At 41.3% G+C, this 18848-nt stretch overlaps 1 protein-coding gene across 3 annotated transcripts in view; it reads right to left on the bottom strand.

Annotated features, from left to right (window-relative positions):
- Positions 1–18848, bottom strand: part of AUH (AU RNA binding methylglutaconyl-CoA hydratase) — a 159664-nt gene that overhangs the window by 17296 nt on the left and 123520 nt on the right. Inside the window, exon 7 of one of the 3 annotated variants that reach the window (XR_005985607.1) lies at positions 5426–5501. The exons of the other annotated variants lie outside the window; for them this stretch is intronic. The gene's annotated coding sequence lies outside the window, so the exon portion shown is untranslated. The remainder of the gene's footprint in view (positions 1–5425; positions 5502–18848) is intronic. 3 annotated transcript variants of the gene reach the window in all.

Genomic DNA, 18848 nt, shown 5'->3' with positions numbered 1-18848 from the left:
ACAGAGTCTTCCAAATAAAGATGGCACAGCACAAAGACTTCACTGGGCTGCCCAACTCAGCAGTCCCCAAACTGCCTTACTTGGAGACTTTCTGTGATTACTTGGCACTTTCTTAGAGTTCCAGCTCCTGAAGTAGGGTTTTCTGTTATTAGTACCAACAATGTCTGTGAGTGTAGATGGACCAAGGAAAGTGAGCTGAACACATATTTTGGGGAGTGGGAAGTAAACATGCGAGGGAAGTGTGGGGGAACTGCTGGGCAAAGCAGATGACATATCCAAGATCTGTGGTCACAAGACGAGTTAGCATGGTCATCTGCTCCTTCCCAGCAACTGGTGGCCATCTGGGTGCAGGCACAGCAAAGGCAGAGATAAGCTGGACAAGTACACAGAGAGGGAGGCAGAAAAGGAAGAGCAAGAGGGGACACTGACCGAGCAGACCCCAGGCAATGACATTATGTGAGCAGTCCTGAGCGTTTCCTGTCTGTGAACTAACTCATGTTGGCCTCCCGACTTCCCTGTGAGGCTGGTGTGAAGGGAGATAAGGTTCCTTGTAAGGAAGTCATTCTGACGAAGGACCATGAGACCAAGGCTGGGTGCCAGAGCAGGGATGTGCTGAGATGAAAAGGGCCACAGATACAGTGATTTGGTGAGGTCCAAGGAGGCCTGGACAGCGGGGATGCTGTAGACCCACACACAGAAAATCTCAATAAGGAACGCAGCTGGTGGTGATGGCATGGAAGTCACGGGTATGACCCTGGTGGTGCGGGACGGGAAGGAGAATAAGACATGAGTGGCTGCAATCACGGACCCAGAACTGACACTCACTCTGGGGATAGGAGGGGGTAATGTACAAAAGATGCCGATTATCACAACTCCTGAAACAGGCTTTCTTTGTTTTAAAACCTGCGGAATAGCAAACACTGGGATACTGGAAACCTACTACTCTAAATCGGAAAAATTGTAATACTTCCTTGGTCCTTTCAAAAGCACCAACTCATTTCCCCAACTATTAATAAAAGAGCTGAAAAAACTCTCTTAAACTGCCAGGTAACAACAGTTGACCACAATTTCTGCATAGTATTTAGCATTTCTAAATACCAATTACCTAATTATTTAACACATATTGAATTCACTGAGGGAGTATGTTTGGTTGCAGAAAACAAATCCATCAAGTATGAATTACATTTCCTCCCTCATGCCATTAAACATATGATGAAAATAAAGAATTTTAGAACTGTCAGAGGGCTCATTCACGTCCAAATCTAACATGCTCTTGGCACTCACATTCTGGAAGCAGGTAGCTCTGAACCACTGTCAGAAGCCAGGGACAAAACAAAAACAAAAACAAAAACAGGATGCAAATACTTAAAATGGATGTCTGTCGTTTTTGCTTGAAATCTATCAATAACAAAAATGAGTTTGTAACTGCAGTTTTTCCATGGTTGATTCTTTTCCTTCATTTACTAATTTTCAGGATTAACTATGTGGCTCCCTAGAATCTGTCAAAGGTGACAAGTTTCTAGTCTCTGAGAACCTTCACAGGCTTACAGATTTTCACATTATCTGATGGATGCATTAGCATGCACCAGGTTCATCTGTACTGAGGTTCCAACTGGCCCATCTTTGGCCAGTGGGAATAGACTTAGACTGCCTCTAGCGACCTTCTGATATGACCTTAATAGTCTCTGATAACTTCTCATTGCCCTAGGATCACAAAATGTTCCAAGCTCATCTAGTACATCTCCTCCCCAGACCTTGAATGGGCCACTTTCCCCGAGCCCTGGTTCCTTTCCACAGGGCGGCATTTAATCCAGCATCCGTACAAGAGCCATGACTTCGGATGCATATCGAAGATGTAGGGCCTTTCCCAAAAGTCATATTCTCTCAGTGATTCTGGGCTGAGTTTCGAGGCTCCGTTCTTCTAAAAGATGATGAGCATGGAGGTCGAGTGCCAACAAAATGCATGTGGGGAACAAGTCTTTAAATCCAGCCTCTTTCACAGGACCTACAATTTTATTACTCTGATTTGACCACTTCCTTGAAACCTTTGAAGTCAACCACAAAATTTAGGAGAATTTTCTCAAGGCTGCATCAAGATCACAAACGGCAAAGAAATCAGAGCACAAGCTCTTGTCTTCCTCCTTTGCTGTCCTTGACCTGCATACTCTGGCCTCCAGGTTATCTCCTGGTTCAAAAAGGCTGAAGTCTTGTCATCATGTGTGCAAACTAAGGAGAAGGAAAGGCAAGAGTGCTGTGCTTTCAGAGCACTGGTTAAGCCCTAGCCAACACCTCTGCTTCCACCTCACTGGGTAGAACTTGGTCACGTGGTTGCAGGTGGCGGGAAAGGTTACTGTCTTGTCTTGTTCAGGTGTTTTGCCATAAATAGGGAATGAACCTGGACTCTTATCACTAAGGGAAAATGGAGACAAGTAAGCAATGAGCAGTTGCTACCCAGCTTGGTGAAACTGTATAAATCATGTAACAAAATGTTCTCATGTTTACTTACCATGTGGATAGAATGAAAATATATTTGAAATTTTATGTTCCTGTTAAAAATTTCCCAGAATTTAACATCTGTTATTTTAAGAAGGCATCAAGGATTGTTCTATGTAATCTCTCCTCAGATTATGCCACTTAAACTTACTTTAAAGTAGCAACTTTAGATGAGCAATAGCTTAAACACAGCAAGCTTGTTTTTGCCAGCAAAGGGAAGAGGTCAAGATTTTCACATTATTTGGCGATGTCCCCCACTGCTCTGTATTCCTCACAGCCTCGTGGGCTTGCTGGCCCAACCTGGGACTCCCAGACTAAAGTCCTAAACTGAAAGTCTAAAATAAACCAAACACAGATGTTACCTTCCTTTTGTTATATTGACATTATCTAAACAGTTTATTTTTTTTTATTTTTTATTTTTTTAATTTTTTTTTTTTAATTTTATTTATTTATGATAGGCACACAGTGAGAGAGAGAGAGAGAGAGAGAGAGGCAGAGACACAGGCAGAGGGAGAAGCAGGCTCCATGCACCCGGAGCCTGACGTGGGATTCGATCCTGAGTCTCCAGGATCGCGCCCTGGGCCAAAGGCAGGCGCCAAACCGCTGCGCCACCCAGGGATCCCTATCTAAACAGTTTAAAGCAAGCTTTATTTGACAATGCACAATCAGTTATAATGTAATATATAAATAACTGCCACAGCCTATGGATCACAAATTATGTTTCAGTAACATTTACAAGGTAGAAAATGCCATATTCTCTGTTTCTGTTTTTTAAGCTTCTTTTTTAGCCTTTACCTTTTCCCTTCTTTTACAACTTCATGAAAAAAGAAGCCACAGTAATACAGAGAACACTGCTAACAAATACACCAAGTTGAAAACTTATGTAGCTACCACATTAATGACTCTGCTGCCATAATGAGAAAGGATCTCTGACTTCTAGAACTGAGTATCGCTTTTGAATTATGTCTAAATCCCCTCTCATAAATAGAAAGCCAATTAAAGTTACTTTTTCCTTGAATTGTGGAAGGAAAATGTTAGTTTTGGATTATAATGCCTGTTGCAACTGATCACTGTGAAACTGTCACAAGGCTTTAGGCAAGAGCTTTCTTGATAGATCTGGCCTAGATATTTACAAAACCAACTTCCTTTTGTTTTTATAATGAAACATCAAGGTCAAAGAGGAATGCGCAATGTGAACAAACATGGCGTGTTTACTGGTCTCATGATAGATCATGTCACAATCATACAAAAACCATAAAAATATTTATCCTTCAATTTGTGACCAATGCTTGAAGTGTTGTAATACTTTCTGTTCCCCGAGGATTTTTAGCATGTTGTAAAGTAGTGAGAGAAAACACACATGGGCACACAGAAAGAAATAACACAGGGATGAATGGGAAGAAAAACCTACCCAGCTAAACTCCAGTAGAATCTAACAGAAATACATCAGTTTGAGCTCTATGTGGTATATTCTAAAGGAGCCTTGTTAATAAAAGCTAAAAAATTTTCAGAATTGGGGCAGAGGAAAAAAGGTTAGACATCAAAAATATTTTTTCCAGAGCAAATTAAGCTGCCAAAAAAAAAAAAAAAAAAATCAAAACCTTTGTGACTTAGTTTTCATTAAAATGTACTCTAGAAAGCTTTCTTGACCAGTCTCCCATTCACTGTCAGAGGAATAAGTATGCAAAGGTTTTATTCATTAAGAAAAAAAAATTTATTTCCTTTAAAATATTTATGTATAATTTCTACAACAAATACTTGAAGCCCTGTTATATTTATTTGACTTTTGAAAAAAGAGACTGTTATATACCAGATGAAATACAAAATCATAGTTTTTAAAACCACTGTGAAGACTGCCAGGGTAGACGTGTGCCTATTCCGGGCCGCCCCGTGTCCTCCACCATACTGCCCCACACTGCCCTCCGCCACCCTTCGGAGCTTCAGGGGCTCTGCACTCAGTGGCCCGAGGACTGCCAGATGCTTCCGCCGGGACCTCTCTCCCGCCCCAGCACAGACAAGCCACAGGCAGATGACACTCTCCTACAGTCTGAATCATGCACGGAGCGAGGGCAGAATTAAGGGAGCAGTTAGCTTCACCAACTCAAGCATCGGATTTTAGGCAAGTCTGGCTAATGCCGTGCTGCCACACAAAACGTTCTGTGATGGGGGAAAAGGTGTGCGTGTGAGCCATCCAATACAGGAGTCATTAGCCACAGAGTGCTGCCCTGCACTTGAAACGTGCTGAGTGTGGCTCATGTTTTCACCTTAGTTCATCTTAATCAATTTAAACAGACATGTGGTCTGTAGCCACAGCACTGGACCGCGCAGGTCAGTCTCCTGTCCCTTCAGCCTCCTGTGAGCTCCTTTTTGGCTGCAATGTTTGTTTCTGTTGCAAAACCAAAGAAACTCTGATAAGATCTACAGTTCATTTTAACATGTACAGCACCTTAATCCATAAGCAGCTAAGGTGCACGACCTACCCCTAGCTCATCTATCCAGCAGGAAAGTGCTTTGCACAAAGGGAGAAGGAGGCAGTGCATGTTCTACAGTCTGTATAACCTTTGTCATGCCCACATGAGAAGGGAGAACGTCAGAAACCATACAGTTCGCCTGTTCTTACACTACCGTGGAGGCCACAGCCCTATGCTGTGTCTAGGTTGCCTCTTGGCTGCTTGCCTCTGCATCTCCGCCCCATGAGCCACTCCATAGGGCTGCCTCTTGACCTGGCAAGTGGCTCCCTACGGTGAGCAATGTACCAACACAGACCTGGGAGTGATTTCCCCTGTCTCCTGCCACATTCTTTTGGCAGTCTGTATGCCCAGGCCTCATGAGGGAAGGGGCCCCACATGGTGTGGACGTTGAGAGCCTGCCAAGCACAAAGACTGGGTAGTGGACAGCCCATGCTCTAAAAGCCATCTCTTCTTTTGCTCACCTGTACTTTACCGAAAGCAGTTTTTCCACGGCACATTCACATGGTATTTTCCAAAACTTCAAAATCATCCTCCAGACTTTCAAAATTAAGGAAGAGATGAACAGAACATGTTAACCACTATCTTTAAAAAGTAACAGGGGAAGATGGGGAGAGTATAATACAGAAGATGTTCTTTCTGCAAAGCTCATCCTATGAAAAACACAGTCTTTGTCAACTATCACATCAGTGGTGCTTCTAGCCTTTCTAAAATGTATTAATTTAACTATAACAATAAAGAGTGGACCCTTTGGTGCTTCATAAAAACTGGACCCAACTCTTCCATTAAATGAGGGGTCTAGGAAAGGACTAAAGACACATGTGAAGACTTATCGATACGCACATATTTTCTCCCTGGATATCACAGACATCTGGATAAGCACAGTCACTGTAAGGTATTATTGATAAATGAAACAATACACACAAACATGTGACAAAATGACTAAACAGTGGAGTGGACATGAAGATCTGAATACTCCTTTTCCTTATCAAAAGCAGGTCACATGATAAAAAAATTTGAAGATTCTGGCACAGCAGAGCCATTATTAATAGATAAATAGCAACCATTATGTACTATGTCATTTAACACCCTATTTCTTATACTTTTTGCGTGAATGCTTTGGGGCTGCTTACTATCATTAGTCCTCATTTCACACATCAGAGGATCAAAGGCTCAAAGAGGTCACCCGTGCCCATCAGGTAAACCAGGGGGTGAAGGAGGAAGTCTGATTCTGCAGCCCACCTGCTTCTCCTAACAGCAAGCCACCTCCCTCTAGAAGACAGAAGAGACATGGCTTCCCAAACAGTTACCCTTCTGTTGGTAGAACGAAGTCTTAGTGGGAGTTAGCGTAGGAACAAAACTGGAACAAAGGATAGATGGATTATCAGTATCAGGGCAGTGCACAATGGCAGAAAGCTTCACAAGAGCACACAGTGGTCAATTCCTACGGGCAACATGTTGTTGCAGAGAAATGTATTTCAATGCAATGTCCACAAGACAGAAGACCCGCACACTCGTGTCCACCTCCCATTCGGGGGGCAGATCTTCCTCCCCCTCACTCTCTGTGGCTGATGCAGGCCTGCCTCTACCTCATCCTATGGTTCTTAGGGCTCCTAATGCAGGAAAAGGCCAGAGGCGCAGAAGAGGTAGAGCCGAAGACCAGGCGCACCCCCACCCCCCACCACTCCCAGGAGGGTGCGGGCCAGGGTGGCCAGCTCACTTTTTTTGTTTCGACTGTGAACAGAAAACAAAGAGCAAAATGAGCAAAATAAAATGAGCATGGCATTTCACAGTGGCTGAAACTACAAAGATGAACTAATCAGCATTGCTCCTGATTGGGACAAGTGCCAACTAGCCGGTGAAATGACAGTATGAGGCTCTGTTATTTAGGGGAATAGTCAACAACTGTTTCATATTAGTGGAGGGAATGAGCCACTCTTCAGAGCATACCCAAGCAAGATGAAGCAACTCTTAACTTACTGGAAACAAATTATTTCTGTAAGATACATCCAACACCCAGTTTTTCATAACTCTTAACTCATGCTGCAAGAAGAAAACCTGTCAAAAACAAGTAACCTTCTCTCCACATCCAAAATGAAATAAAACACATACTCTCCATCAATTCCAACCTCTTCCTGAACCAGCAGCTCCCACAACACACACGAGTTCTCCCACAGCTTTTGCATTTTCAAGCTCAGCTGGCTAATTTATAACAATTATCTGATATGTATTTTTCAAATGTTCATTGTATAGTATTAACAGAAACCATTTAAAATGACAAAACTCTCACAATAAAATGGTGGGGTAAAACCCCAAACACTGTACCTGTAGACTTCCCAGTTACTCATTTTGCTCCTACTTACTCAGCTTGCTCATAAATGCACAGAAACTTCAGATGCAGGTTTACTAAAGATGTTTTCATATATTTATATTAGGATTTCATATTTCAAACTACCTTAAGGCACAGATGGATATAAAATATATGTGAAATTATCTTGGGTAAATGCTAATGCTCTTTCCTTTTCTCTCCAAATCTCACAGCTCACCTCTTGTATATGCTGCTGAGGATAAGGACAAAGGCCCGGAGGGGACAGACTAGCCTCTCCCTTGTTCCCCTTCACCCACTCCCAGAGTCCTGCTGATCACACAGCACACATAGGAGGCTCCGGAGAGGTAATCCCTGTCTTCCCCCTGTTCTAGGAGGACATCTGAATGGAACTTTCAGAGGCGACAACTATTAATTACTGCCATCCTAGTAAGAACAATAAAAGTTCTTTTACCCTCATTGTGCAAAATGTGGTGGCTGATGTTAACAATGGATTGACAAAGATGGTCCTTTGAAAAATTAAGTTTGAGATGCAAATATTAAAATTAAGCCATCCTCTCAGTATTTGAAATGGAAAATTCTTTAAACACTGGAAACATAATATGCATCAATTACAGATTTAACATGTATACCGCAGATTTTTGTAGGACAGATCCTCGGCTAGCTCACTGCTAATTCCTAGCCTTTTTCTTTAACAATTAACAAAAATTAGTTGAAAACTCAATGTGGGAGAGGAAATAAAAGGTGGGGAACAGCAAGGAGAGAGAAGTGCCACAATCCTATGGCATAATTGTAGAAAATCAGGCCAGGAAACACCATGACAGATTTCAAGGTCAGGCCACATGGGGCAAAGCTGGTGTGTGGGCAAGACCTGTGTCGGGGCTACCACAACCCATCTCTTATGTGAGGACAAAGAGTGTGAAGGCATCCCCATGACAAATTTAAAAAATGAAGCACTTTTCGAGAGACAGGCCTTTCTCCTCACATGCTGTCCCACACAGAATGGTCAGATGCCATTTTGGCTTTTATCTGATGAGAGGAAATCTGGACAAGGAAGGCAGAAAGGATCATGATTATCTAATGACTGCCAACGATCAGCAAGAATTGAGTGACGAGGAAGGCAAAAATGATCTTATGGAAGCAAGACCACAGGGATCAAGGGTAATTGAGGGGGAGAGTGCCCAAGCAGTTGGTTTACAAACACCTACTGGGGGGAGCAGAACTGGCCCCACTCGACTCACAGGTGTTAGCCCACTCTTCCCCACCCCCAAAACTCGGCTTTACTATATTTCTTCATTGAAGTCCTTGACAGGCAATATTATACCACTTTCAGGTGTACCACATCATGACTCAACATTTATATATATTATGAAACAATCCCCACAATAGGTCTAGCAACTACTCGGTACCATACATAATTATTACAATATTATCGGCTGTCTTCTCTGTGCTGAACTTCAAATCCCATGACTATTTATAATTGGGAGTTTACACATCCGAATCCCCTTCGCCTATTTTAGCCTTCCTCCCTGCTCCCCTCCAGGAACCACTAGTTTTTTCTCTGTCTTCAGGAGTCTGTTTCTGTTTTGTTTTGTTTGTTAATTTGTTTTGTGTCTTAGATTCCACATCTAAGTAAAAGGCATGCATCCTTCTCTGACTTTTATCGCTTAGTATAACGATACTCTCTAGGTTCATGTACGCTGCCACACATGACAAGAGCTCATTTCTTTTTATGGGTGAGTCATATTCCAGTGTGTATGTGTATCACATCTTTATTCACTCTTCTACTGAAAGACACTTGAGTTGCTTCCATATCCTGGCTATTGTAAATAATGCTACGATAAACATGGGGGTACAGAAGTCTTTTCAAATAACTGTTTTCATTTTCTTTGAATAGCCAGGAGTGGGATTGCTAGATCATATGGTAATTTTTAATTTTTTGAGGAACTTCCATACCATTTTCTATACTGGCTATATCAACTTCCATTCCCACCAACAGTGTATGAGGGTTCCCTTCTCTCTGCATCTTTGCCAACACTTGCTCTATCATCCTGTCTTTTTGATACTTACCATTGTGACGGGGAGGTGGTAGAGCTCATTGTGGTTCTTATCTACACTTCCCTGATGATGAGAGTGATGTTGAGGTTATCTGTATGTATGTCTACTTTGAAAAAACATCTACTCAGGGGTGCCTGGGTGGCACAGTCAACTGAGTGGCCAACTCTTGATTTTCGCTCATGATTGCAGGTTCAGGAGACTGAGCCCCACAACAGCTCCACATGGAACAGAATCTGTTTCAGTGTCTCTCCTTCTCCCTCTGCCCCTGCCCTGCTTACACACTTCCCCTTCTAAATCAATCAATCAATCAATCAATCAATCAATCATTCATTCCATGAAAAAAAGAAAAATGTCTACTCAGGTCTGTTGCCCTTTTTTTTTTTTTTAAAGGTTGTATTTACAAATCAAAACCACAATGAGATACCACCTCACACGAGTGAGAATGGGGAAAATTAAGGCAGGAAACCACAAATGTTGGAGAGGATGTGGAGAAATGGGAACCCTCCTGCACTGTTGGTTGGAATGTGAACTGGTGCAGCCACTCTGGAAAACTGTGTGGAGGTTCCACAAAGAGTTAAAAATAGATCTGCCCTACGACCCAGCAATTGCACTGCTGGGGATTTACCCCAAAGATACAGATGCAATGAAACGCCGAGACACCTGCACCCCGATGTTTATAGCAGCAATGGCCACAATAGCTAAACTGTGGATGGAGCCTCGGTGTCCATCAAAAGATGAATGGATAAAGAAGATGTGATTTATGTATACAATGGAATATTACTCAGCCATTAGAAACAACAAATACCCACCATTTGCTTCGACATGGATGGGACTGGAAGGTATTATGCTGAGTGAAATAAGTCAATCAGAGAAGAACAAACATTATATGGTCCATTCATTTGGGGAATATAAAAAATAGTGACAGGGAATAAAGGGGAAAGGAGAAAAAATGAGTGGGAAATATCAGAAAGGGAGACAGAACATGAGAGACTCCTAACTCTGGGAAACGAACTAGGGGTGGAGGAAGGGGAGGTGGGCGGGGGGTGGGGGTAACTGGGTGATGGGCACTGAGGAGGGCACTTGATGGGATGAGCATTGGGTGTTATTCTATATGTTGGCAAATTGAACACCAATAAAAAATAAATTTACAAAAAAAAAAAGGTCGTATTTAGGAGATTTTTTTAAAGACTATTTATTCATGAGAGACACAGAGACAGAGAGAGAGAAGCAGAGACACAGGCAGAGGGACTCGATCCCTGCTCCATGCAGGGAGCCCAACGTGGGACTCAATCCCAGGTCTCCAGTATCACACCCTGGGCCAAAGGCGGCGCCAAACCACTGAGCCACCTGGTCTGTCCTGCTGTACATTTTTAAATTGAATTGTTTGTTGTTTTGTTCTTGAGTTCTAGGAGTTCTTTATATTTTGGATATTGACCCCTTAGAATACATTATCTGCAAATATCTTCTTCCATTTGGTAGGTTGGTTGCCTTTTTGTTTTGTTGGTTTCCTTAACTATCCAAAAGCTTATGCAAAATAGACATAGTCCCAATTGTTTATTTTTGCTTTTTTTGGTGCCTATGCCTGAGGAGAAAGATCCAAAAACATATTACTGAGAGTGATACCCAAGAGCTTAGAGCCTGTGTTTCCTTTTAGGAGTTTTAGAGTTTCAGGTCTTACACTTAGGTTATTCTGCCTTGAGCTTATTCTTTGTATGGTAGAAGAAAATGGTCCAGTTTCAGGGATGCCTGGGTGGCTCAGTGATTTAACGTCTGTCTTTGGCTCAGGGTGTGATCTGGAGGTAGTGGGATCAAGTCCCACATCGGGCTCCCTGCGAGAAGCCTTCTTCTCCCTCTGGCTATGTCTCTGCCTTTCTCTCTCTGTGTCTCTCATGAATAAATAATCTCTTAAAAAAAAAAAAAAGGAAAAATGGTCCAGTTTCATTCTCTTGCATGTAGCTGTCCAGTTTTCTCAACACCATTTTTTAAGAGACTGTCTTCTCTGTTGTATATTGTCCTAGGTTAATTGACTATATAGGTGTGGGTTTGTTCTGAGGTCTTTAGGAAGTTCCACTATGTGTCTGGTTGTGTTACCTGTACCACACTGTTTTGATAACTGTAACTTTGTAATGTATCTTGAAATCAGGGAGTATGATGTCTCCAGCTTTGTTCTTTCTCAAAATTGCTTTCACAATTAGGGGTCTTTTCTGGTTTCACACAAATTTTAAGACTATTCTAGTTCGGTGAAAAAAGCTGTTGGTATTTTAATAGGGATTGCATTAAATCTGTAGATTGCATTGGGCAGCATGAACATTTTAACAGTATTAATTCTTCCAACCCATAAACAGGGTATATTTTTCCATCTACTTGTATCATTTTCAATTTCTTTCATCGATGCCTTAGAGTTTTCAGAGTACAGGTCTTTCACCTCCTTGGGTAAATTTATTCCCAGGTTATTTTATTCTTTTTGATGCACTTGTAAACGGAATTGTTTTCTTGATTTTTCTTTATACTGGTTTGTATATATTTGCAACATATTTCTGTATACTAGTTTTGTATGTACAACATTACTGAATTCATCTTGGAACATTGTGTTTTCATTTTCATTTGTCTCAAGGTATTTTTTAAGTCCTCTTTGATTTGTCGATTTGATGTTGTTTCGCCTCCATGTGCTTGTGTTCCTTCTACATTCTCCTGTAACTTTTTTCTAGTTTCATACTGCTGTGCTCTGAAAAGGACCTGCCCTTGATAGGATTCCAATCCTGAATTTATGGAGACTTGTTTTGTGGCCTAACATGCAATTTATCCTAAAGAATGTTCCATGTGCACTAAAATTTTATGTATTCTGCTGATTCTGGATGGGATGTTTTACATATACCTATGAAGTCAATGAGGTAAAAGTGTTGTTCAAAGCCACTCTTCTCTCATCTTCTGTCTGGAAGACTGATGTAAGTGGGCTATGAAACCCTCTTACTGTTTCTGTATTGCTGCCATTTTCTTCCTCTATGTCTGTAACAGCTGCTTTGTATATTTAGATGGTGTGTTGAATACATAGATATTTACAATTGTTATATCTACTTGATCCCTTCAGCTTTGTAATGTTCTTTTTGTCTCTTATTACAGTTTTTGTTGTAAAATATGTTCTGACACATATATTGCTACCCAAGCCTTTCTTTTCATTTCCATTTGCATGGAGGACCTTTTTCTAACCCCTCATTTTCTGCCTGTCTTTAGGTCTGAAGTGAGTAACCTGTAGGCAACATCTGATGGGTCTTCTTTTTTTATCCATTCAGTCACCCTAGTTCTTTTTGTTTTCTGCCTGTATCTTTTGATTGTAGCAGTTAATTTCTTTAAAGTAATTATTGATTGGATACACTTACTGCCATTTTGCTCACTGCTTTCTGGTTGTTTTATAGTACTCCATTTGTTTCTTGTTCTCTTGCTTTCTTCCCTTACAATTTGATGACATTCTTCAGTGTTATGTTTAGATTCTTCTCTCTTTGTGTATTGATGATCAGTTTCTAGTTTGTGGTTACATGAGGTTCATATAACACCCTATGTATATAGCATCTGTTTTAAGTTGAGGGGGCTTCAGTTAGAACAAACACTCCATGTCTGTGATATTCTTCCTTCTTGTGGATTGCAGTGCCTGGAAGTGGGTCTCGATCAGATCGCATCTCTGCCTCTCCTATCATTATCAATGTGCCTTTTTCTTTATACCTTCAGCCATGGAAAACCAGTTCTCCTAGTCTTCAGGTCCTTCTCAAAGGGAGATGTTCTACATGTTGTTGCAGTCTCGGTGTGTCCATGGGAGGAGGTGAATTCAAGATCCTCGTATGCCATCTTGGCTGAGAATCTTACACATTTTCATCTAAGTAAGCTGATTTCAGAAAAACTAAGTTTGTACATTTTATTATTTTTATTTTAGTAAATAGTTTGTCATTATAATAAAACACATGAGATACTTCAGGCTGAAAAAACATTCAATTTAGGGAAAGGAAAAAAATTGCTATAAAATGTGTTTGTTTTTTAATTTTAAACTTACATTTCTCAAATAATTCTGAAAAGTTTCTCTCAAAACAAAGTAATACATCAATTTGGGACTAAAACCGGAATGGTATAAAAAATTTTTTTGATAACAGGTGTCCGAGAAAAAGAACAGATGATATTTTGCTGTCCTCAATGGCTGAGTGAGTGCAAGTACTACGCTGTTCCTCCCAACCCCCAGGCAAGGACAGCCATGTTAAATTTATCAGCCAATGGTGCAAAGGGCAGGGGCTCCACCAACACCTACAGGTCTCTTTCACCTACACTCAGAGCACGCCAGAACCACCTGAGTACCACGCAACCAACCAGCATGCAGGAGGAGGAAGGATGGGAAAAGGCAGAGTCATACTAGCTGTCCCAAGGGGTCCATCATGGACCAGCCACATGGGCCAGCTACCGAGCAGGACTAGGCCTGCTTGATGGATCCAGACTAAATCACTCCTGCATAAGCATGAGAGCTAAATAGATGCTTATTGTTTTCAGCCAGTAACTTTAGGAGTGGATTGTTAAACAGTAATATTGTGGCAACAGACAGCTGGAATATAGACAAAATCCCTTACAGGGAACAAGGACTAGAAATAGACACAACTGTACTGATTTTTTCTGAAACATGTTCTGAGAATACAGACAGTAAATACACAACAAGCAAGGGAAGTTTTGATCTGCTCTATGAGAATCCAGTACATGAAACAGATGGACACTGTAAGGACAAGCACAGAGGCCTATCCATCTGTTGCCTGTTTTGAAAATGAAGTCCTACCAGGATGCTATCACACCCACCTTGGTGTGTGGTCTATGGCAGACTCACACAATGGCAGTAGAGATAAGGAGTTGGCCCCCACCACTAATGGCCCCCATGGCCTGACAGGTTTACCACCTGGTCTTTTATAGAAAGTTTCCCCACCACTGATACTGATACAAATAACAAGTATGATCTAAAGAACCCTGCACCCCATCTTCCTGTCAAATATATAGGTAACATGCATGAAAACTCACTGTATCCTAGGTCAGAGAGAAACTCCTACCAATGACAAAGTAATTTATACTGGATAATCTGTATACTAGTTTGTCTACAACGTAATGAAGATCACATATCAAACACAGTCTCCAAAGCTAGGTATGCTTCCACATTAAAAACATACAAATCAGTTAAATGACAGGTGAATATGATAAATGAGACAGTTAAAAACCAGATGAAATTTCTGTAAGTGACTTATGAGAAAGTACTTAATATGGTAAATATCTCAATACTAAAATTTATCTATATGAACCAACAGAAACAATGAAGGGGGTAAAAAGACTGACACAGAGCAAAAGCAAAAATAAATTTACCATATGTAAATGAGTGATAAATATATTTGCAGGAAACATAAAACTATAAGAAGTGATACAGAGATTTTAAAATGAACTAAACAGAATTTCTAGAAACGGAAAACACAGTAACTAAAATTAAACACTTCACAGATATATTCAGCAGCAGGTTAAACACAGTGTAAGTAAACTAGAAGTATCCCAAATCCAGCACACAGAGAAGGAAATTCAGTGATCAGGTCTTATTAAATATGATCAGAGTCTGAGAAGAAAGGAAAGAAGGAACAGATAGAAACAATATTTAAAGAGGTGCTGGCAGGATATTTCCAAAACAATGAAGGACACCAATTAGCCTATGAAGAGTGCCAGTAAATTAGCAAGATAAATAAGATGAAATGCATATCTTAATAAATAAAATAGTAATCCAGTCAGAGAGGAAGAAAATTTTTTAAAGGAAGCAGGCAAATAAAACAAAACAAAATAAAAAGAAAGAAAGAAAAGAGAAGATGAGCCTCAACAGATTATCTTCAAAGAAACAAAAGCTACACTACAGCCAACTTCTCTGGCATATAGAAGCCAGGAGAGAGAGACGGAGATCTCCTTACAGGGCTGAAAGGAAATACAAACCAACCCTAGGATGTGAACTTAAGAAAAGACAGGCTCCAAATGGAGTCAGTTGTGCTAAACCCAAACTGGGCAGACCAAGACCTAACCCCTAACACAACTGCACTTTCAGCCTCTCCCAGGAATGTGACCTTTACCTGGTCCATATGCAATTGCCTGGCTGGCACTAGTGAGCTCACTGACAGACCCCCACCTTCCCTTAAAGGAAGGTGATCGTGCAGGGATTGATCCTTCTATAGACAAGAGACTTCCATTTTGGACAGCACCTACACAGAGCTACTTTCTGTCAGCCAGGATGGGATGCTTGTCATGAGTTGCTCAACAAAGCCGATTATATCTTCAAATTAACTCTGCTGAATTTTGTTTAACAGAGTCGGAGGCAGTGGTGGGATGAAAGGAAATTGCCATCAGCTTTGAAGACAAGGAGAAATGCAGGCATGGCACCCAGGAAACCTTTCCAATCTCTTTCTTGTCTTTTCTGAGGGCCTGGGAACGTTCCTCTCCATCTGACCTCTGATCTCTTTGCATCAAGTTCTCAATCTAATGGGCTCTATAGTTCATAGGTCAGCTGGAGACACCAGGCAGGTCCACCAGGAATCCACGGCTTGAGTGACTGCTTTAGACTACAATCCCCCATGTGACTGGAAAACCCCAAGCCCTGGTTCTGTCCCTGGATCCCACAGTGGGAACTGCTGGCAGTTTGGTCTGCAGGACCCATTTGTTTGGAATCCTTCCCTAGATTCCACTTTGGGAACAGCCAGCAGCTGCCATTCCCTACTTGCTGGAATCAGTCCACAATCCCCATTTCTGGGGGTCTGTTGTTCTGTCCTTTCCCCATCCAAGGTTCTGTAGGAATTGGTAGTGGTATACACAGGGCCTTCGCTTGGCCTGGCCACAATAACCTCTCTTAGTAACTGCTGGTATGCTACAGGATACATGTGTATCTGTCTTCTGTTGTGTAGTAAGGGCCATTGCTAATGAGAATCTCAGAAGTAAAAAGCCACGAACACTAGTGGGCCCAGGTTGAACACTTAATAGTTATTATAGAACTCATCACGCAAGTTAAAAACTCACGTTGGGTTAAGTTGTTCATGGAAGAGGTTAGACTGACAAGTTACCGGTCAACCTCAAGAAGACTTACGTAACCAGGTAAACGGTAAAACATCACATACTTCCCCACCCAGCAGTACAACCCTTTCAGGTACTGGTGTGGCTTAGCTAAAAATAACTGAACTAAACTAATTAATAAGAATGGATCCTTAAATCCAAAGAGTTGAGCAAGTCACTTTCCAGCACTGAAAACAACCTAGAGTTACAACAGCCATTATGGGAACCATTCTAGTTAGACGAGATCACTTAAAAAATGCCTTTCAGGAAGAGCCCTGGTGGCTCAGCGATTTAGTGCCGCCTTCAGCCCAGGGCGTGATCCTGGAGACCCAGGACCCAGTCCCATCTCAGGCTCCTTCCATGGAGCCTGCTTCTTTCTCCCTCTGCCTGCGTCTCTGCCTCCCTCTCTCTGTCTCTCTTGAATAAATAAATAAAATCTTAAAATAAAAAATAAAATAAATAAATAAAAAGTGCCCTTAAAACCAAGGGGTTCCCAAAACAAATGGAATACCTATTTTTATCGGTATACTGGAACTTTAAAAAGGCTTCAAAATTCCAAAATAGCTTCATTAAAAAAGTCACTGCACAAGGGTAATAAAAATTTAAAAAAATCTAGATCATAAACAAAAGTCCACCAAACTGTTAGCCTTACAGTGACAAGGCCAGGAACCTCAATCATACCTAGGCCTCTGCCTCATCCCTCCCTAGGGCTCCATCATTGAAACACTGGCCCGGGGTCAGTATCCTTGTTGTAATCAACTGAGTCAGGTCCTTAAAGGGCCTGCGCAAACTTCTCCACACCAACTGGAATGCCCTCCTCTCTACCCTCACAGAAGGGCCCCCTGTCCCTCCTGGAGTTGACAGACTCCATGGGCTTCTCAGATAAACTGCTACTTCCCTTCAAACAGTAAAAGGGAAACTAAAATTAAAATCAGTGAAAAAACTGGCCAGACTCTGGTAGATACTGGAGCTACACTCTGTATGTACCTCAAACCTCACCTGGAGCCCGCAGATGAGATCCTGGAAAAACGAAGAGGCTGGCTTAACTTGAGAATTCCTCCCAGGATCAGCATCCCCATCTCTCTGGGTACCCAACAGATGTAAAATGCCCTACTGTCCTTTCCTTCCCAAATCTAGGCCACTGGCTATTGATCCTTGGGGGGTTTACTACTGGCAGAAATATTTACAGTTTGTCCCAGCTAAAAATCGTAAGACATTCAAAAGCATTTAACAATATGATCAGAAATTTGGCCACACTGGAAGCTAATACTCAGAGCCTAGTAGGAAGTTTTTATCAGCCTTGTCCTTTGAGCTAAATGTAGCAGAGAGAAAGAAAAAGACTTCAGCACAGGTGAATGGGCATGCCAGTCCTGTGATACTATACAAACCACAGCCCAATTAGAAGCAACTACCCTTATCCAATATATCTTTGTGAGACCAGAAACGTGGCTCTAGAAACAACTCAAAGTCCACCTCTTCTTTCTACCAATCAAAAAAACTTTTTAAGTATTATAAAAATTCTGGCTTTAGGGAACAAAAGTTGGGTTCTTTCCCTGTGCCTCTGAGGTGTGACTGTTCTAGCAGGGCTTCTCCAGGACATCTCATCTAGGGTGACTCTTTCAAGTACAAATGTCAAGGAAGTAATTCATTATCAGAAGGAAAACAAAAGGGGGAAAGTTTATTTTGAAACTTAGGCGAACGAGGGATGCCTGGGTGGCTCAGCGGTTGAGCATCTGCCTTTGGCCCAGCGCATGATCCTGGAGTCCCGGGATTGAGTCCCACATTGGGCTCCCTGCATGGAGCCTGCTTCTCCCTCTGCCTGTGTCTCTGCTTCTCTCTGTGTCTCTCATGAATAAATAAAATCTTTAAAAAAAAAAAAAAGAAAGAAAAAGAAACTTAGGCGAATGAAAAAAAAAATCGTAAGTCTCTTTTCCATAAATGTTATAGAAAAGAGAAATTCAAATAGAAAAACCTTTAGCCATCTGAACAGGTAAAGTTAACTTATTCCAACTATTCTTGTATAAACCAGTGAGCTTTGCATTCTAATAGCCATCTCATGACTAAAATTTTAGAACAAAAGCTGTAAGTCTTTGAATACATCAGCCTGTATGTTTATGTATCTACATATATGTACTGTAGATATGTAGCATTTTTTACCTCTGGATAGTACTGCCAACCGAAGCTAACTCATAAAAGAGCTCTGTTTAACTGGCTTAAAGAAAATTAAGAGATTTGTATGAATTAAGTATCAGTAAAATTCTCAGAAATATAACAGAAACTAACCCAAATGCTTGTTAGGTTCATATGATCTGAGGAAATATTTGCTATTAAAGCTTGTTTAAGTTTGGTTTAATTGAAAGAGTTATGTCTTCAGAGTTATCAATATTAGATACAATACAGACACACAACTTTTATTC

Source organism: Vulpes lagopus, chromosome 2, assembly GCF_018345385.1.
Source record: "Vulpes lagopus strain Blue_001 chromosome 2, ASM1834538v1, whole genome shotgun sequence".
Lineage (NCBI taxonomy): Eukaryota > Metazoa > Chordata > Mammalia > Carnivora > Canidae > Vulpes > Vulpes lagopus.
The sequence above is the reverse complement of the archived record's forward strand: the minus strand, read 5'-3'. Positions and strand labels throughout refer to the sequence as shown.